Source organism: Neopelma chrysocephalum, unplaced genomic scaffold, assembly GCF_003984885.1.
Source record: "Neopelma chrysocephalum unplaced genomic scaffold, ASM398488v2 Primary Assembly neopelma1_98, whole genome shotgun sequence".
In the NCBI taxonomy this organism is placed as follows: Eukaryota; Metazoa; Chordata; class Aves; order Passeriformes; family Pipridae; genus Neopelma; species Neopelma chrysocephalum.
Genome location: NW_020897761.1, coordinates 356,722 through 375,156, shown reverse-complemented (window position 1 = coordinate 375,156; position 18,435 = coordinate 356,722). Strand labels below are relative to the sequence as shown.

The 18,435-nt window shown below is 44.0% G+C and overlaps 2 protein-coding genes and 1 long non-coding RNA gene across 17 annotated transcripts in view; 1 reads left to right on the top strand and 2 right to left on the bottom strand.

The window, feature by feature from the left end:
- The window catches only part of RABGAP1L (RAB GTPase activating protein 1 like), a 224,857-nt gene extending 224,595 nt beyond the window's left edge, over positions 1-262 (bottom strand). The window contains exon 1 of one of the 4 annotated variants that reach the window (XM_027694793.1): positions 210-262. The gene's annotated coding sequence lies outside the window, so the exon portion shown is untranslated. The remainder of the gene's footprint in view (positions 1-209) is intronic. The other 3 variants (XM_027694796.1, XM_027694799.1, XM_027694795.1) reach the window with 3 other exon arrangements.
- A 5,981-nt stretch (positions 263-6,243) lies between these two features.
- Positions 6,244-13,998, bottom strand: LOC113973122. Of its 3 annotated transcripts, XR_003536141.1 has the most exons (4): positions 13,464-13,998; positions 9,730-9,809; positions 7,483-7,540; positions 6,244-6,758 (listed from the first exon to the last, which is right to left on the bottom strand). It is a non-coding gene; the product is annotated as an uncharacterized LOC113973122 (long non-coding RNA). The 3 variants fall into 3 exon arrangements; XR_003536140.1 differs by having other exon boundaries at positions 6,244-7,540; XR_003536142.1 differs by lacking the exons at positions 6,244-6,758; positions 7,483-7,540 and adding an exon at positions 8,733-8,896.
- A 72-nt stretch (positions 13,999-14,070) lies between these two features.
- Positions 14,071-18,435, top strand: part of RC3H1 (ring finger and CCCH-type domains 1) — a 57,347-nt gene continuing 52,982 nt past the window's right edge. For 9 of the 10 annotated variants that reach the window (XM_027694850.1, XM_027694855.1, XM_027694854.1 and 6 more), the window contains exon 1: positions 14,071-14,388. The gene's annotated coding sequence lies outside the window, so the exon portion shown is untranslated. Of the gene's footprint in view, positions 14,389-14,995; positions 15,015-18,435 lie in introns of those variants that run through there. The other variant, XM_027694847.1, reaches the window with a different exon arrangement.

The following is an 18,435-nucleotide window of genomic DNA, read 5'->3' as shown; positions in this document are numbered from 1 at the left end:
TCCCCCCGCCGCCCTGAGGGCCCGGAACCACCGCGGGTCAGCGGCCGCTGTCACCCGTCACACGGGGCGGGCCGGAGGATCCCTCTCCCCCCGCGCCGGGGCTCCTGAGGGAGCGGCGACCTCCCCGCCTCGGCCCCTCACGTACCACCCCCCGCCCCGTTCCCCTCGCCCCAGCGGGGCAGGCCTGAGGCGGCGTTCCCATGTCTCACCGGAGCAGCCGAGCAGCCGAGCCGCGCTCCCCGCGCCGCCGCCGCCTCCAGCCCGGCGGGGCCGCGCAGCCGCCTCAGGGCCGGGACAGCGCCGGCCACGCTCCGGCGGCGGGCAGGGGGCGGGCGGGTGCGCGCGCACGGCCGGGGGGCGGGAGCGAGGGAGGGGCGGCCCCGCCCTCAGCCGGGGGTGCCGCGGAGCGGGGGCAGCGCCGGGAGCACCGAGGGGGTGTTGGGGTCCTGTGCGTCCCCCAGGAGTGCCCCCTCTGGAACACGGAACCGCGGAATCACGGGATGGTTTGTGTTGGAAGGGACCTTGAAGACCACCTCGTTTCACCCCCTGCCATGGGCAGGGACACCTGCCACTAGCCCAGGTTGCTCCGAGACCCGTCCAACCTGGCCTTGGACACTTCCAGGGATCCAGGGGCAGCCACAGCTTCTCTGGGCAACCTTTGCCAGGGCCTCCCCACCCTCACAGGAAAGAGTTTCTTCCTAATATCCTACCCTGCCCTCTGTCAGTGTGAAGCCATTCCCCCCTCTCCTGTCACTTCAGGCCCTTAAAAAGTCTCTCTCCATCTTCCTGTAAATTCCCTTCAGGCACTGCAAGGCCACAATTCAATCACCCCGAAGCTTCTCTCTTGCAGGCTGAACAACCCAGTTCTCCCAGCCTTTCCTCCCAGCAAAGCTGCTCCAGCCCTCTGATCATCTTGGTGCCTCCTCTGGACTCTCTCCAGCAGCTCCATGTCCCTCCTGTGCTGTTCCCCAGGGCTGGAGCAGCTCTGCAGGGGGGTCTCACCTGAGAGAATCCTCCACCTCCCCTGCTGTCCACACTGCTTTTGACAACGCCTCTCTCCCGCCCATCTGAAAGCATCCAGTGAGAACCCAAACGTGTCAAAATCCTCGCCCACAAGTGAAGGACAATGGAAGCAACCCATAAATCACGGTGCACTTCAGAAAAAAATGACTCTCTTATGTTTGTCTTCGGATTTTGCACCCCAGTCTTGCCAGGTGGTAGATTGTGTTTGCTTATTAACGGTGGTTTGGTATGGTTAAACAAATTATTAAGTAGTGAATATATGTCTATGTTTAATTAAATATCGTCATTGCTTATGTTTAAATAAATATGTTTATATAATGAAAGCTTGTCTTGTTGGGGGTTTTCCCCCTCTCTTTTATTTTTGTCTTGTGTGTGATGCAAATTACATTTAAATTAACCACAACATTCACACAGCTTGTCTGAGTTCTCCCCATTTCACGTGTGGATCAGCAAAACCTTAAGGAATGTCAGCCCACAGCCTTCAATAAAGGTTTATTTGTTATGTGGTCTTTTTTGCCCTGTGCTGCTGTAACAAACCTGTCTCAAAGCTAGCAAGGCACGCAGACAAAGGAGAAAAAAATCAGGACTGTTTGACCAGTCCCCCACTTTGTTGTTGTTACCATTTGTCTGCAGCTGCTGTAAATTAAATTATCTTCAGATTATTCTCATCACACCACAGGCCTTAGATGAACCACAAAAGCATGGCGAAAGAAGAAGAATTGGGGGGGAAGAGGAAAATGATTTTACTGAATATTAAAATCAAGGAATAGTAAAAAAAAAAAAGTCTCCCTGGCACTGTGCTCAGGTGCTGCACACTGGTGTATGAATGTGGGTAAAAAACAGGAGAAACTGAAAGTCATTGCATTCACAACCAGAATTATGAATAAATTCTCATCACTGGTTATTGTTATGGAAATGGAGAGTTTGTTCAGGAAGCCTAGGTAGGGAAAAAGGAATGTCAGGTACAGAGTGAGTGACAATATTTTAATAATGGCAAAAAGGAAAAGAACAGTGTCACAGCAAAGATCCATTAGCAACACACAAATGAAAAAGATGAAGTGCATGGTGCTTTCATTTGAATAAAATCATCCAAAGTGTAGGAATTTGTGATAAGGAAACTTGAAATAGCACAGCACCTGCTCTGAAAGGAATTTGGGAGGCTATAGAGGTGCCAATGGTCATTAAGTTAATGGCTCTTCAAAAGGGATGGAAGGAAAATCAAACCAATGAACTTGAATAAAATAAGTTCCAGTAAAGTCACCATTTGAATGGCAAACCCCACTGTAGAAAATTAAGGAAAAGCACTCTCTGGGAAGCTTTCCATTTCCCAGAGAATCAACACTGTGAGAAACATCTCTACTTAAAATTTCGGAGACGGCCAAATAAAGTGAAACAAGGAACTTTATTTAACAGCATACTGAGTGCCTCAAACTTGTGACCCAGTTCAAGCACACCTGGATGGGAGGGACGAGCCCTTTTAAGACCCTTCAATTAGCATGGCCGCTCCCTTGCTCCTCCCATGCCAGGCCTCGCTCTTTTCTTCCTTAGAAGGCGATCTTTGCTTTCTGGTGCAGCCCATTGGTTGTCCTCACCCACCTGTCAGGTTGTTTCCCTGCCCCGGCCGCATGGTTCCCTGGCTGGTGTTACCATCTTACATTCTTCGGGGCTGTAACAGTGAGCAAACAGAACAGTAGGGAACAGTAAGTAGCAGTAAGCAGGCAGAACTATAAGCAGAGCAATAGGCAGCCCCAAGCAGAACTGTGTGTAGCAGCAGGTAGGCAGCAGCAATAAGCAACTTCAAGCAGAGCCACAAGCTGTCCACCAGTTCCCAACCACAAAATGGCTCCCCGGCCCTTCAAACAAAATGGCTCCCAAGAGCCCCGGCACGAGGCAGCCGTGGAAACGCCTGCTTGGAATAAAACCCTCCTATTTATTTCCAACAAACATCAAGGCTGCAACTAGACCATTGCAGTGAGAAAGCAAGAAAGGAAGAGAAGAGTCTGTTTAAATGGAAATATTTCAATGGCTTGCCCATTTTGAAAAAGCAAAATCTAGGTTAAATTATTAAAATCAACAACACAAAGATTAACACACAATATAAGCTAAAACTCTCTCAAGGAGCCACAGAGAGTAAAAATAAAAAGCTTAAGTGAAAGATTGGTGGGGAAGGACTTGCTCTCAGCTGGGCAAGGAAACTGTTCCCAAGTCATTTGAGGAAAACCAAAGCCTCATGGTTTTCACTTTGCTTTCACCAAAATGTCAGCTGGAACCAGGTGGTTAACAAGGGAAGAGAATACACCCAACCCAAAACACAGCCCCACACCAGCTACTGGGAAGAGAATTAGCTCTACCCCAGCCAACCCAGCACATGTTAACAACATGCAAACAAATGATCAAGCTAAACTAAGGAAAGAAACAATCTATTCAAGTAGGATGCTTACAAAAATAATCTGCAATTTTAGTCAACACATTTAGAAAAATGGTTAAGTAATATCCAAACTATTAGCAATTCCTTTCAAGAACTCCAAAAAGACAGCTGAGGTTCCATGAGACCAGCAAAAAGGAAACAGTGCCTACCCTAAACCAGAAAAGCGTGGGAATCAGAGGCCAGTCACCTTTATTTTGTATCAGGCAAAATACTGGAAGAAATTATTTGTAATTTAATTGCAAATTATTTGTAAGGCCTCAGATGATAAGTTGAATAATAATCAACCATAACATCCAAAAAAAAAGGCTAATTATGGAATCTTGACTGAAGCAAGGCTTCTGATGATGCATCATTTAACACTCTCCTAAGCAAGGTCAAGAAGCTGGCTACACAACACTTAAGTGAAATGGTTACAAAATGGCACTCAGAAATAGTGTCAAGTAAGTTTGCAGAGAGTCCTCCAGATGCTCACAGCCCAAGTCCTGAACTGCTTCTGTGAGGCAAGAGGCTAGGGAACATTTTTATCATATTTGTGGAGGATATCCTGTTCAGGCGGGAGCTGTAAGCATTTTGGAAGATGTAATTAGAATTGAACAAATCATGACAAGTTGGAACAAAGATCTGAACTAAAGAGGATGTAATTCAATAAGGTGAGAAACTATTACATATTAGCTGGGAATAATTGGCTGCAAAACTGTGAGCTGAAGACAAAGTGGCGAAGCAGTCACTTCACAGAAAATCTTGGTTCATAGCAGTTCACAAATAGAAAATGAGTCACCACAAAAAATGTGACTATGCTACTGAAACGTAGGAAAAGGCTGTAAAAGACAAGAGGGAAATAATTCTTCTGCTCCACTGAGCTCAAAAAAGGCTTTCATGAAGAACAGAGCTCAGTTTTGGGCACCTCCTTTCAACTCCAGACATCTCCCGGGAGAACGCAAAGAACTACCAGGAGCCTGCACAACCTGACCTTGAGTCGTACTGGAGCGCGACTGAAGGGAATTCAGTTGGATATCTGAAAAATCTGAGACATATCCAAGCCTAGGAAAATAAGAGACTTTGTGTAAAGAGAGCAGTCTGTATGTATACAAGAGAAGTGAATACTCAGAACCAGCACATCTGTTTGAACCCGGAAATAACTTTTTGCAGCATAATGGACTCTCCAGATAAAACACTTCATGAGAGTTGCTTTTTTTTAGTGTACTTAATTCCTCATCTACTTCGTATCCTGAGGTGTGATAAAAGTCCTGAAGATGCTGTGGGGTCTGTGAGGGCCATAAGGGCTCTGAGGGCTTTGAGAGCTGTAGAGGGTCATGGGGGCTGTGAGGGCAATGGGGGCTTTGAGGTCTGTAGGTTCTTTGAGGGCTCCAGGGTTGTGAGGACTGTGAGAGCTATGGGGGCTCTGAAGGCTATAATGGCTGTAGGGACTCTAGGGTCTATGAGGACTTTGGAGCCTGTGACTCTCATGGGGCTGTGATGGATATGGGGGCTATGAGGCCTCTGAGGAGGTAGGAAGAAGGACACAAACTTGATTCCATAATCACCCAAATTCAGGGAGGAATCTTCTCCATCCACTGTGGCAACCAGAGAGAAGGCACAAACATTCCAAAGCAATGCTTGTGGAAAATTCTTATACACACACTGCAAAACTACTGAGACAAAATATATACAAATATTAATCAAAGCCATCAAAATCTTATTCAAATTATCTAGTATCTTAACAATACTGATCGAGGTTCTTCACACTATGTAAACAAACTTAAGTTAGAGTAGCTATCCATCCTTTTGAGACCTTTTTGGAAAAAATGGTTTTTGTCAGATTTATTAGTATCCATGGGGGTGATCAGAGACATTTGAGCTCCTGCATCAACCAGAAAATTCAAAGGTTGTTTTCTTGGTCCTACTGGTAAGTAGAGATGGGGTCCATCCTATTTCAGCTCTTCTGTGGTAACCTGCAATTGGGAGGCTTCATTTGGGAAGCCCTACAAGGTATAAGGACTAAGCAGGGAAGTCTGTGTTTACATGGGGAAATAAAGCCTTCCCTGTTGTCAGTGTATGTACACTACACTTCCTAGTGAATCTGTCACAGAACCCCTGACCCTCAAAGCAACCCCTTCCTCTGCAAGTTCTGCAGAATAAGAAAATTGGAAGTTGTGTGGGAAATTGTTTTCTGAGGAAAATATGCATCAATTGGCTGTTGGTAAGATCTGACACCTAAAAAGGCAGCTGAGCAGCAATGGGTATGGGATTCAAGTTTAACAGAGCACTAATCTCTCTTGGGCTTCAGAGAAAAGATGAAAAATGAAGAGCAACCAAGCAGTTCTTGTCTGATAATAGTAGATTCCTGTAACAGAGAACTTCCAAAAACCTGAGAAACGGTAATTTATTATGCTATGCTGCAGCTCAGTGTTTAATAATTGTAAAGAATTACAGGGACCTGACACAGATTTCAGGTGAGATTGGTGGATCCAACTTGATTTTCTTTTCACCTTTACTGCTGAGAAAGGTGTTAGAGATACCAAAAATCATGCCTCCCACCAAGGAGATAAATTATCTTTTCCTGTACTTTTACCCAAAATAATTCCCTGGATTGCAGAGGTGCAGAGCCTCTTATGGAGATACTGGTTGTGTAAGCTGTGCCTGGGCCCATCTGCATTTTAATAATCTATGACCATGTAAAATATACGAGGTTATGCGTTTATCTCCTGCCAATAAACTTACATGGGTGGATACATCAGCTCGTGGCAGTTGCATTGGTCTTCTGACCAGTATTTCACAGGGACACAGTTTTGTTGTTTGGTGAGGTCTTTGCCAAGATTTATTAACATTTAACAGTAGCACATACAAGACGTGGTGATCTATTTGGCTGTGGCATAAAATCCTGGTGCAAACTTCAGCACTGTCTCCTCCTGAAGTGCTGACTGTGATTCGGGGTGACAGCCTCCCCTCAGGTCCCTCCAGGCAGACCTGGATCTTACAGAAGCTTTGTTATCTTTGTATCTCTCTGGTTTTGCCCTTTTAGCTGCTGATATCGAAAGGCAGACCCAGGGTCAGTTTTAGAACTTTAACACTGCATTCCCAGCATTCTCCTTTCAATTTGTGAGCTTGAGAAGTACAAGACAAAGCCAGTTTGCTTCAGCCTCTGCCTCCCGACCCTTGTGAGTTGGAGCTGTTACACCTCAGAGATCAGTGAATGACCGTGTTTGCCCTCCGCTGGTTTCAATGTTTAACTCATCTCTCCAGGGTACAAACAGCTTTATCTTGTCTATTTAATATGCAAGTAAGTGCATACCTGCCTATGTGCTTCCTGTGGAAGGAAATCCAAGGAGAAGATGGAGTTTTGTATGAAAACAGAGGACAATCCTTTTTTTCTTTTTTTTTGCAGAGCTCTGTGTGTTAATGGAAACAATGATAAGAAAAACTGCTGCCTGTGAGAGACAGTGATAAACTGCCACACAAACAACCTTCTGATATCAAATTGCTGAAGTCCAACTACGGTCGGGTTGTAAAGACTGAGGACTCCACAAGGAAGATGAATAACTTCCTTTTTAGCTCTTATTTTTCATTCAGGTAGCACATGTCTGCCCAGCAGAGCCACCAGAACACCAGTGTCCCCAAAAGCATTGGGAACAATAAGACTGGAGATCCTGTGGCCTCATGTATGAGAACAAGAAAGTGCTTCTCAAAAGAGTTGGGGTTTGTGAACAGGCTACAACTTTTGCCCATACTGCAGCCTTCCATGTGCCTCAAGGAGCACATAAAAAATACCCATTCATCTCTGAGAAACTGATGACACTCTTGCTAAAATTAAATGAATAGAATATCTTAAAAATGTATACACAATGCAAGCTCCATCTGTGCCCACAGGATGTTCTGATCCTTTCACTGTTGCTTCTTTAGCAATTATATCAGTTGCTTATGTAGAAAAATAACACCAAAAACACTTAACTAGCGAAACCACAAACACATCTCTCCCTGTCTGGAAATGAGAGCTAATTCCACTATTAGTTACTATTTTTCATTCAACTTACTGATTCCCTTCAGTGATTTTCCTTTTTCTTCTTCTGTAAATGATACCTCCTTCACCTGCTGGAATCAAAGAAGAGTAGGCAGCATCATATGACATGTCACATTACTGAAGCCTTCAAGCAATCTTGAAAGAATCTTTTATTAACAATGAAAGATATCAACTTCTTTTCACAAAACCCGTGCTCTTTTTAAGCAAGTTAAAAAATCAAATCAATAGGTGAAATGTCAAATTCAAAAAAAAAACCCTTAAAGGTTAGGATTAATGATGTAATTCTTGGTGACAATTTACCAAAATCAGAACATACGCAACAAGAACCATTTGTAGTGTACATTTACAATTCAGAAATTTCAGTGGTTCCTGCTCAAATTGAACTGCTGGAATGGTGTGTAACAGCTTTTTACCAGCAGAGTAACGAGAGAGAGCAAACTGAGAATACTGTGCTGAGAAGAAATTCAAAAGTGGAGGAGGAAATTCTTATCCAAAAGGTAGGGGTTTGTGTGTGTGAGAATGGGCCTGTCAGAGAAGACATGATATGTAAAACCTGGTAAAAGAATAAAAAAAATTACCATACAGAATGATCTCCAAAAAATAACCTCAGCCCATCTAAACAAATTTGACATGTTCTCAGTGAAAAGAATCTTTTTGTGAACTGTTTCTCAAGCATATACTGGAACTACATATATAGAGAATATAGAATACATTATACATGTTACATATTAGATATATAATATAGATATATAATATATAATACATATATATTATATAAATATATATTATAAATTAGATTTTTTTTTACAAGTCTCTTCTGAAATCCCACTAAGAGATGAAGTATCAAACATGTCTCTCTGCAATAACGTGAACAACATACAGTTTAAAAACTGCTAGAACTGGGATCTGAATAAGCAGCTACTTGAGATCCACACTAACATAAAACCACCTCAACTTGCTTTATGCAGATATTCATAACATCAGGAGTAGCTAAGGTTGGTCCTTGATTTTCCTGTGGAACTGACAGTCCCATTTGCTGGAAGATGCACTAGGGAAGTCTTGTATCAGGCATTCTCAAACCAAGCCAGTGCAAAACTTGGAGTCTTTATGGGGGATACTAAGCAAGGATAACTCCAGGAAATCATCAGCATGTTTTCCTTTACTGCAGAAATGGGATGTGACTACAGAGATGTAAGACAGTCCTACTTTTTACTTGCAGTAAGAGTGCTTTCCCTGGGAAATTCAATTGGAAAAATTACTCCCCCAGCAGTTTAGTCATAATGCATTTACTGTAACTTGCACGAGTGTGGAGGAACACAAGGTCTAGTGGCTGGAACAGGAGACCAGACTGCGGGTTTATTCCTCATCTTGCCACTGCTTGCTTTGTGAACCTGAGAAGTTTCTTAACCTTTACAATTCAGCTTCCCCTGCAAAGTGAGAGTAAGGCTGTGGTTTTGCATGCAGCTAAACAAAGGTATTGCTGGAGAGAAAATGTGCTGGCTGTATCGCCCTCTCTGTCTCTTATTTCCCCCAGTTTTACTGTACACAAGGAAATCTGCCAGCAAGGAACAAAAATTACATTGCTAATTTAGGTGGTTTGAGGTTTTATGCACATACACACACCCTGGAATTCTTATAAAACATGATTGTCTGAATAGTTTAGCAGCTCAACTCATCTATTACCTTCCTAAGCTCAATGAAAGGCTGTTGTAAAATGTGATGCAGCAGTGTTATGAAGGAAAAGAACTAGTTTCAATCAAAGTACCACTGGAAGAAGGAAAGGAAATAAAGGGTTGTAGTTGTGCTTTTCTGTTAAGACAGAATAAATAGAAAAGGAAATAAATCAAGGAAGTGCAAGATAAAGAGGTGGCAGCATATGGGGTGATTCAGAAGCCAAGCAGATGGTGATTTCAGCAGAGGGCACCAGAACAACAGGGATGTGCTGTGGTACTGCCTGTGCCTTGCTCTGCCTGGTGGGTCCACACACCTGCTATGCTGCAAATTCTTGTACTTTATATTGCTTCCAAATTTTTGTCACACAGAGAGAGATGTACTAAATGCCAGTGGAAGCTCTGGGATTGAAGCTGAGCAGGAATTACATGTAAGCAAATGGCAGTAAGTAGCAGAATGAGAATCTGGGGCACATACCCCTGAGCCAGCATTCTGCATCCCTAAACACCAGCGGGACAAGGAGGAGGAGGAGATGGGATACTTAAGTAAGTGAAACTTCTAATGAGAAATCACTGAGGTTTCTTATTACCTCCCTTATAATTTCTTCTTTTTTCACAGCAGCTGCAACCAGAGGGTATATTTACATAGATCTTTTGCATTCCAAGTAGCCTGAAAATACAAACATTAATAACTGCACTGAGAGTTTGCAAATTTATTATGTACAGCATCAAAGAACTGTAAAAAGTTTTCAATGAGATGTTTGGCAGGTTTGCAAATTGAGTGTTTGGGAGAGAAGCAGTCATGGAGGAACTCTGATTTTACACATATGCACTTTACATTCCTGTAGATCCTTCAGGATTCTCCTGCACAAAGGAAATCTAAATCTTGCCTCTTATGGTGGAGACACTGAGCGTGTCCTTTCACAGAGGAAGGCTCTACTTTGCTACCATCCTCTTGTTTTCAAATAAGCACATATAACAACCTCTAATAGTTGCATCTGCATCCCACGGGCTTGGATGATATTCAGCACACTCTTTAATAAATATTGGAAATTTTTGAAGTGATTACATTGCACAGATATGGTCTTCTGCTTTCGTCAGTGGAATCTTATAAAAGTGCAGGAATTTAGGTTTTGTTAACGAGATGGTCAAGCACATACAAGTGCTAAAGATTTTCTTTTTTGTTATCTGTGGTTTACATGCTTGGTAGTTTACATTCACACATCTTGGCTGTGTGAATTAACAAGGACATTTTTTACATACTTGCAGCCACCTGGAAAAATACGTCATTCTTGTCTTTCATTCTGATATCACAGGTTTCAAAATGAGAATTTTTCCATTATTATCAGCGTTACTGCTCACGTTGGTAACTAAAACAGCAAAGTGAAACACTGCCAACACATTTTAAAAATATGAATTTTTTTTTAAAAAGACAGCTATTCTGGTAGCACAGTTCTATATCAGTTTTATATGAAAGAGCAGTATAAAAATTGAATGGTGAGATGACACCATTCGACAGTTACACTGGTATTTTACCTATTTCTCTCGGTCATACAGGCTAAAATGAGGAGTCATTTTTAAGGCATAATCTGAAGAACATTACTAGAGTGGCCACAAATGTCAAATCCTAGAACCATGCCACATTATCCCCTCTTGGATGGAAAAACAAAAGAAAAAAAGGAATTGAAAATTTAGGCTATATGTGGTAGAATCAAACTAACTCCTGTGGGTTTTTAAGCGTGTCATGCAGGAAGAAATGCTGTGTAACTGGGCAAAGCAGACATTAAAAATAATCTAGATACCTCATGGGAGCAGCTCCCGAGGAGAGAACAAGCTCACCTACAAATTTCTGAACTTTTAGAAAACAGAATAAAGAATAAGCATTAGAAAAGTATGACTCTGATGGAGGTGTAAAATGGGGTTTGAGAATTAAAGTTGCAGTGTTACATAATAAGAACCACAGGCCATTTCAGATCCCACTTCTTTAAATTTCAACAGCTGTGGTAGCCTGTGTTGTAATACTGCAAATTATTGTCAGCATGTTAATACTGGTGATGGAATTAAATGCTGAGGGAAAACATAAACTACCTGAAAACTAAAAGCTTTCCACAATACAGGAACAATACACAGGAACCAAGTATAGAAAGTGGTAGAAGTCTCCAGACTGGATTATTAAAACCCAGACTGAACAGAACACCAGAACACTACCTGCTAGAAACTAGGAGGTATCAGGATGTCCTCAGGCCTTGACCATTTCCAGTTTCTGTGACTTTAAACCAAGGTTTAAAGAACACCGGCCCTTTTAGCTCCTACTGCCATCTTCTGCTCCTGCTCACAACACTGATAACTGCAGCAAGGGTCACAGTTCTGTGTAACATTTGGGAGAGGAGTCTGCAAAGGATGGCAATTGCTGGTTGGAAATTTTCTGTGGTATAGAATCTCAGACTGGTTTGGGTTGGAAGGGGCCTTAAAGCTCATCTCATCCCACCCCCTGCCATGGGCAGGGACACCTGCCACTAGCCCAGGTTGATCCAAGCCCCGTCCAACCTGGCCTTGGACACTTCCAGGGATCCAGGGGCAGCCACAGCTTCTCTGGGCAACCTGTGCCAGGGCCTCCCCACCCTCACAGGGAGGAATTTCTTCCTAATATCCCATCTAACCCTGCCCTCTGGCAGGTATGTAGAGTTTTAAATTAGAGTAATAGGGTGAAGAGAGTACTTAAATTAATCTAGAATAATGTGCAAAGATACTGTTTAATAGTTCATTTCCAAGAGAGACGACTGATTAGATAAGCATATAATGATTCAGATTTGAATTTTATTTTTTAAATTTTTAAAAATTACACTGCAGTTTGCCAATTGGTTATATGAAAGATGGTGCTTCAGGACAAAGACTCTTACATTATTTATACAGCCATTAAGAACAAGTAGTATGAAGGTTTCATTGAGGCACTGTAGAAAGTATTACAATGCCAATATAATGATAAAATTATAATAATGTACTAATGTGTGATCATCTCCAACTTACAAATCTGGCTAAGTATAATATTCTTGATTAAACTGTTCATTCAGCTACTTAATTTTGTGACAATGGTGCTAAGGATTCTGATGTTTACATTGCTTGTTTTAGATTTCTCTTGGTGGATTTTTAAATTTTTCCTGTTAATCTTTTTGAAGCAACAACAAAATGGTCATAATGCTTAAGACTGACATTTCCATGTTAAACTTCCCAATTTATCATAGAATCATACAATGGTTTGGGCTGGAAGGCACCTTAAAGCTCCTCTGGCTTCAAACCACCTGCCATGGGCATGGACACCTTCCACTAGATCAGGTTGCTCTATGTCCCATCCAACCTGGCCTTGGACACTTCCAATTTACACTTCTTTTGTAACTCACACTAAGGCTCTTGCTAAGTTAAAGGTGGTATTTGTAAATATGTTGCCTTCTGGTGGTAAGAAAATACGGTAAGAAAAGCCAGCTTTCAGAAATTAATAGCTGTTCTTAATAATGTTATTTAAGCTTGATAAGCACTAGGCTTGTTTTGGTGGACAAACCTAAATAATAGAGATGATTTCTACAGTAAAATGGATAGTTACTACCATCACATTTCTTGTAAAATTAACATGAAAATCTGTCTGTGGTCAGTGCAAGAGTCAGAAGTAGGAGCTGAAGAGTAATCTCCCCCTTGTGTGTAGGAGTTTAGCTCTGTGATTTATTTCTCTGTTCTATCTGGATGTCATGACCCAGCTTCCTTTTGCACGTTGCTGTCTTGGCTCTCTGGCTCTGGGCCTGGGTACTTCTGACCTGACGTTGCTCTGTTTAAATTGTATTTTGAGCTCATGCGACGCTGCAGTTCGGATATTGAACTGATAATACACTGTGTGCTCCTCACGGTGTTACAAACTGAAAATAGAAATGCAGTGATTCCATACCCAGCATCCCACACAGTGGCCTCACACCAGGATTGATCCCACAGATCTGGGCGTAGACATGACAAAACACCTGGGCAGTAAGACAGGGACACTGAACACTATTTTTGGTCTTTAATTTGAAAACACATGTGGATAAATTCCTTAATATTTTACACCATAATCACATTCTTGTAAATGGGCATCAAGTCGATGCTACCTTCAAATAACCTGATGGCAAATAATTAGCTCTCGTAACATTTTAAAACTATCAGTCGGTACGTGCTAAGTAAATGCTACGAGTCATTGTGAATACCTGTAAGGCATTTTATAAGGTTTTAAAAATTCTTCAGTATTTCAACTATTTCTGATACTGCCATACAGCAAGGCTTGGTGGGTGCCCAAACATCTTACCTGTGGTGTTGTTAAAGCTGAGGATGATTTCAGTGGGTCCTGCAGCAAATAAAGCTACGGAGGACCTTCTCCAGCAGCGAGTTCAGCTCTGCTCCTTCCCCTGGGGCTGGTGGGCAGAGCAGCGAGGGCTTTGCCCTGAACGGCCACCTAAGCGGGAACAGCTAATTTGTGTTATTTTCCCTTTACGTTAGAAAATTACCCAGCCCCAAGCTCTTAGGTGTGTTGGCGTGAGGCAGCCGCAGCGGGGAAGATGAGGGGAACTGCAGCGCTCGCCAACACAGGAGCATCCTGAGGGAGAGAAAATGGCGGGCGGGGGCCCTCGGGAGGCTCCCAACACACAGAGCACTCCTCAGGCGGTACTCGGCGTGTGAAGAGCCGCGACCTCCACCTCGATGCCTGTCTGAGCCCGCTAACGAAGAGAAGATGAGGTGACAGAGCGAAAAACACCCCAAAATGGCGAGAGAGGGCAACGGGGAGGTATACCGGCCCTCACAGACCGCGGGACGCCCTCTCCGCCATGGGTGACAGTTCCCCCGCCCAGTTCTGCCCAGCCCAGCCCTGCCCTGCCCAGCGCAGCCCAGCCCTGCCCAGCGCAGCCCAGCCCTGCCCAGCCCAACCCAGCCCTCACGGCGCTCCAGCCCGTGACTCGGCTGTTTCTCCCTGCCCCGCCCCGGCTGCTCGGGGGAGGCGGGCGCAGGAAGGGGAGGGCGATGCGGGGAGGGAGGGAAGGAGGGAGGCGGTGAGGGGAGCAGCCGACGCACAAGATGGCCGCTGCTGGAGCGGCGGCGGCGGGGCGGCGGCGGGCGATGGCGGCGCTGCCCCGGGGCCCGCGGGTACTGCCGGAGGAGCAGCAGGGCGCTGCTTCAGCCCCCGTGTGCCGGAGCTGAGGGGGTCGGTGGGCGCTACGGGGAGCCCGGCCCGTGTGGTGAGTGCGCCGGCTCCGCCGCGGGGTGCAGGGAACAATGGGGCGGGAGGGCTCTGCCCGCCTTGCCGGGGAAGGAGGCGGAGGGGCGGGCGCTCGGACGAGCTGATCTCCAGAGGTGCCTCACAACGCTGACAGTTCCGTGGTTCTCTGCCTCGCCGGGCCTTAGGCTCCTTCCGGGCTCGATTTCCGAGCGCCCCGGGCAGGCGGGGAGGGACCGCAGGTCTCTGTGCCCGGCGCAGGGAAGGCGGAGGGCGACTGGGTCCGGGCTGGGGGTGGGGAGAGGCGGCATCGCCTCAGGCTGCGGCGGCCGAGGGACAGGCGGCTTTTGTGTGTGCCCTGCGACTGCTGTTGTTTTTCCAGGGGCTCTGCGTGCCTAGAAAGATAAGAAAACTCATCCCCGTGTCGTGTTGAACCACAGCGATGCGGGAATTAATACCCCCCGTTCCCGGGACACCCCCCCTCCCCTGGTCGTGGCTCTTTTGTCTGTGGCGCCTGAGGGAAGAGCGAGGTGGCCTCGGCTCCCTCTGCGTGGGGACAAACCGTGGTGAAACCGCACAGGAACTCCCCTGACTTTCACTAATTTTTCCACCCTGGCGTTGTTTTGGCCATTGGATTCCGGGGCGAGGGTGGGTAAGGTTTCATGCCGGGAGCGTGGTGGTGGTGTAGCTGCATTTTAATGTGCTTTAGTGGCTGGGAATGTCCTGGTGTCAGGTTTTGTCCTCAAAAGCCATTTTGAGGCCTGTGCTGTTTTAGAACAGGGAACTGCTGCAGGGGTTTTTTCCTCCTAGGAACTGGGAATGTTGAATTTTCCTCCACATGCCTTTTTCCTCAGAGTAACTCCCTTATTTTATTAATTTCAGTCAAGTGTGAATGACAAATCGCCCGTCCCTCTGCTGGTAGCTGCTGTTTTCTGGATGTTTTTGCCATATTGAAAAATGGCTGAAGTGGGTCAAAAAACCTGAAAAATTTACAGAAATTATTAAAAAGTTCAAAGTAACCTGGGCTGTGGCTGAGCTGCTTTAATCATTGTAACTGGTTTAGCAATGCTGTTGTCTAATGACTCTGCTGGGAGAGAAATGCAATTGTTAACTTCACCATTTATATTTTATTCACATCATATAGCCACAGAGGTGTTAGATAACACAGCAGTACTATGAAGCAGAAATTAATGGGATCCTAAATGTACCTTTTTTTACCCCTTTCAGCCTTATAGGGACATGGAAGGCATTAATTTTATCAGCTATAGATGTCTGTATTGCTGCGTTTGAAGTCAGTGGAGCTAATAAGAGACTTCATAGCTGTATAAATAACCCCCATTCCAGGAGCAGTGTGTACCTTATTGACAGTTTCTAAGCTTTACCAGGAGCACCGTGGCTTTCTTCAGTGCATTAACCCTCAGTGCTGATATGAAATTATGGTTTCCACTAACATAAATAGAAGCAGACGTTATCAGGCACCTTTTCTTTTCCCAGCTATAGCTTATGGCTTTGCCTTCCTGTCCCAGAAAAGGGTCTGTCAAAGCAGACAGCTTGACAGGCTGCTTGGAGGGAAATTTAGAAACGCAGTTACCATCAGTACAGTCTGTTTTGACAACCAGAGACTTGAGTGGTGAGCTTGTCAATCACTTGTGAGCAGCAGGAGCCTTGATGGAGATGAGTGGGAAGTTACTTGTGTGGTTTCTGGTGGTTTGTTTGTTTTTGTGGGTTTTTTATCAGCTCTGTATCCAGACTAGCTTAGTTCAAAGCAAAATATTTTATAAATTTACGATCAGATGGTTGTACGCTGATAATTTAAAAAACTGGTGTTCCAGTGAACAGATGAACGTATGAATCCAGAAATTGCAGACATTAATAAGGCAGAGTTTAATTTAGGGGCATCTTGAGACTTGTGTATTATTATATAAAAGTGTTCCTGCTAAAGCAGATGAACAGAACAGGATTGCTCTTGGAAACTTCTGCTGTGATACCAGTGATTCACCAGCAATCTGGGTGGAAGCCATTATCAATCTTGTTGAATTAAGCATCACAGAAGCTGAGATTCAATGGGAGTGTGTTAAAATAGTGACTTAATTTTTTATGTAAAAAACAGCATTTTGTACAAACTTACAAAAATGCTGGTTTGTAGGTTGTGGGTGATGCTGATGGTGGTTACTTGTGATAATGATGGCAAAGACTAACATCCCATTTAATTAGAGTCTATATCTCATAACTAACCAGTACTGTAAAAGGGTATTTGATGGTGCTGAGGGAATTGACCTTTCCCAGTCTGGAATATGTAATGATAGGAATGAAAATTAATGTGGTTTTTTTTATTTCATCACCAAGAATTATAGTTTATATGCTGGATACCTGGGAAAAAAATGTTTCATCCATTTGAAAGAACTTGTGTAATCGTAGCTTTCAAACAATATAAAGTGTGAAGCTGGACTAGAAGGAAAGAACTCACCTGCATTTATTCTCCCAAACTTCCCAAGCATCTCAAAATAGTGATGCAGCAGCCACCATGAGGCATCTTTTAAGTAGGTGACCTTTATAAAACTTTTTAATTTTTTGCAGAGCCTGCTTATTGTTTAAAATTCTCTTCCCCACTGAATCATTTTGCAGATGAAGATCTGTGTGGTTTTTTGGTGGTTCTTCCCACACCCAGTAAATCAGGTGGTTGTGTGCTGGAGCATCCCAAGTATTACTGGCTGTTAGGCCAGGAAAACCAATGTGTCTCAAAGCACATGAGAGATAAGCCACAGGGGAATTTGTATTTTGAAGTTAATGCCCTGAACTGCGCTTGGTAACAACTGTGAAACCATTCTCACACAGAAATAAAGATATAATATGGCCCTGTTGTGAAAGATCGTTGTATAAACATGCTGCACCAGCTGAAATTTCAGCGTGACCTTCAAGATTCCATGTAGGCTCTGTTACAGTAACACAGCCTGAAGTCGAGGGACTGTGATAACTGAGAAGGAAAACCACAGATGTTTACTTACGTTGTGTTACTTTCCTTTCAGCAGAGATTCCACGGTGAACACTGAATTAGGTGCAGTTCCCATCACTGACTGTGACCACTTGTTTTTCTCAAGAAGCCTCTCGATGGTTATCGTTTGTATGAGTTTCATTTTCTTGGTTCACAGTAACAGTTGAACTGGTGTTGGATTTCCAAGGACCAGCTGATTTCTGAGGAGATTTTTTAGTTGTGGAAACGCGTTAACGGGCAAGACAGTGCGAAAGTCTTGTCGGCTTATTGTAAATAGATTTTTCTGGTATAAAAATAATTTCTGGTTAGAGGGCTTGAGGAAATAGCTTTCCTGTTACTGCATGGTAGCAACAGGTTGTGTTGCTGTCAGCTGGAGAAGGATGGCACTTTTGTGATACAAATACCAAGAGTTCTAAATGGTTTGCTGTAAACGTGTGTGGTCAGAGGCTGCACCAGTTGTGCCCTGCTCTGTGCTGGAATGTCTAGAGGGGTGTGTTCCATGCAAGTGTGATGGGTGTCCCCCACCTCCCATTAAGATTTCTTTCTAATGCAGTGAGAGGGAAGGCAGCTGCATGTGGTCTAAGGAACATTTCAGCAAGTAGAGATGGCTTATTGTATATATCAGGGGATACACACACACACACAGACACACACACACAGACCTGGACATCTAATGCAGACTTTTACATGAAAACTTATGCCCTGCATGCTGGGTTGTGTTTTTTTCCCCCCCAGAAAGTAAAGTATCTCGGGAAGCCTAAGAACCACATGTAGAAAAAAATGTCTCTTTGTGACTTGATTGTTCAAAATAGGTAAGGGCACACAATGTTAGCTGCATTGTTAAAATGAAGAATTGTTAGGAACATGGAGAAAGGGCTTCATATGAGAAATAATGAGGAGGAGAGGGGAGGCAAGGCACAAAATGATTCAATTTTTCCTCTTCTGCTGCATAGGAAATGGAGGATATGCAGTTAAACTGAAAAGTAGGGGAAGGCTGGCTGAAGGAACAGATCTTTCATTTGCCTCACATAGTTTGTGACAGAGTTGCCATGTAATTTGATACAAAGAATCAAATTT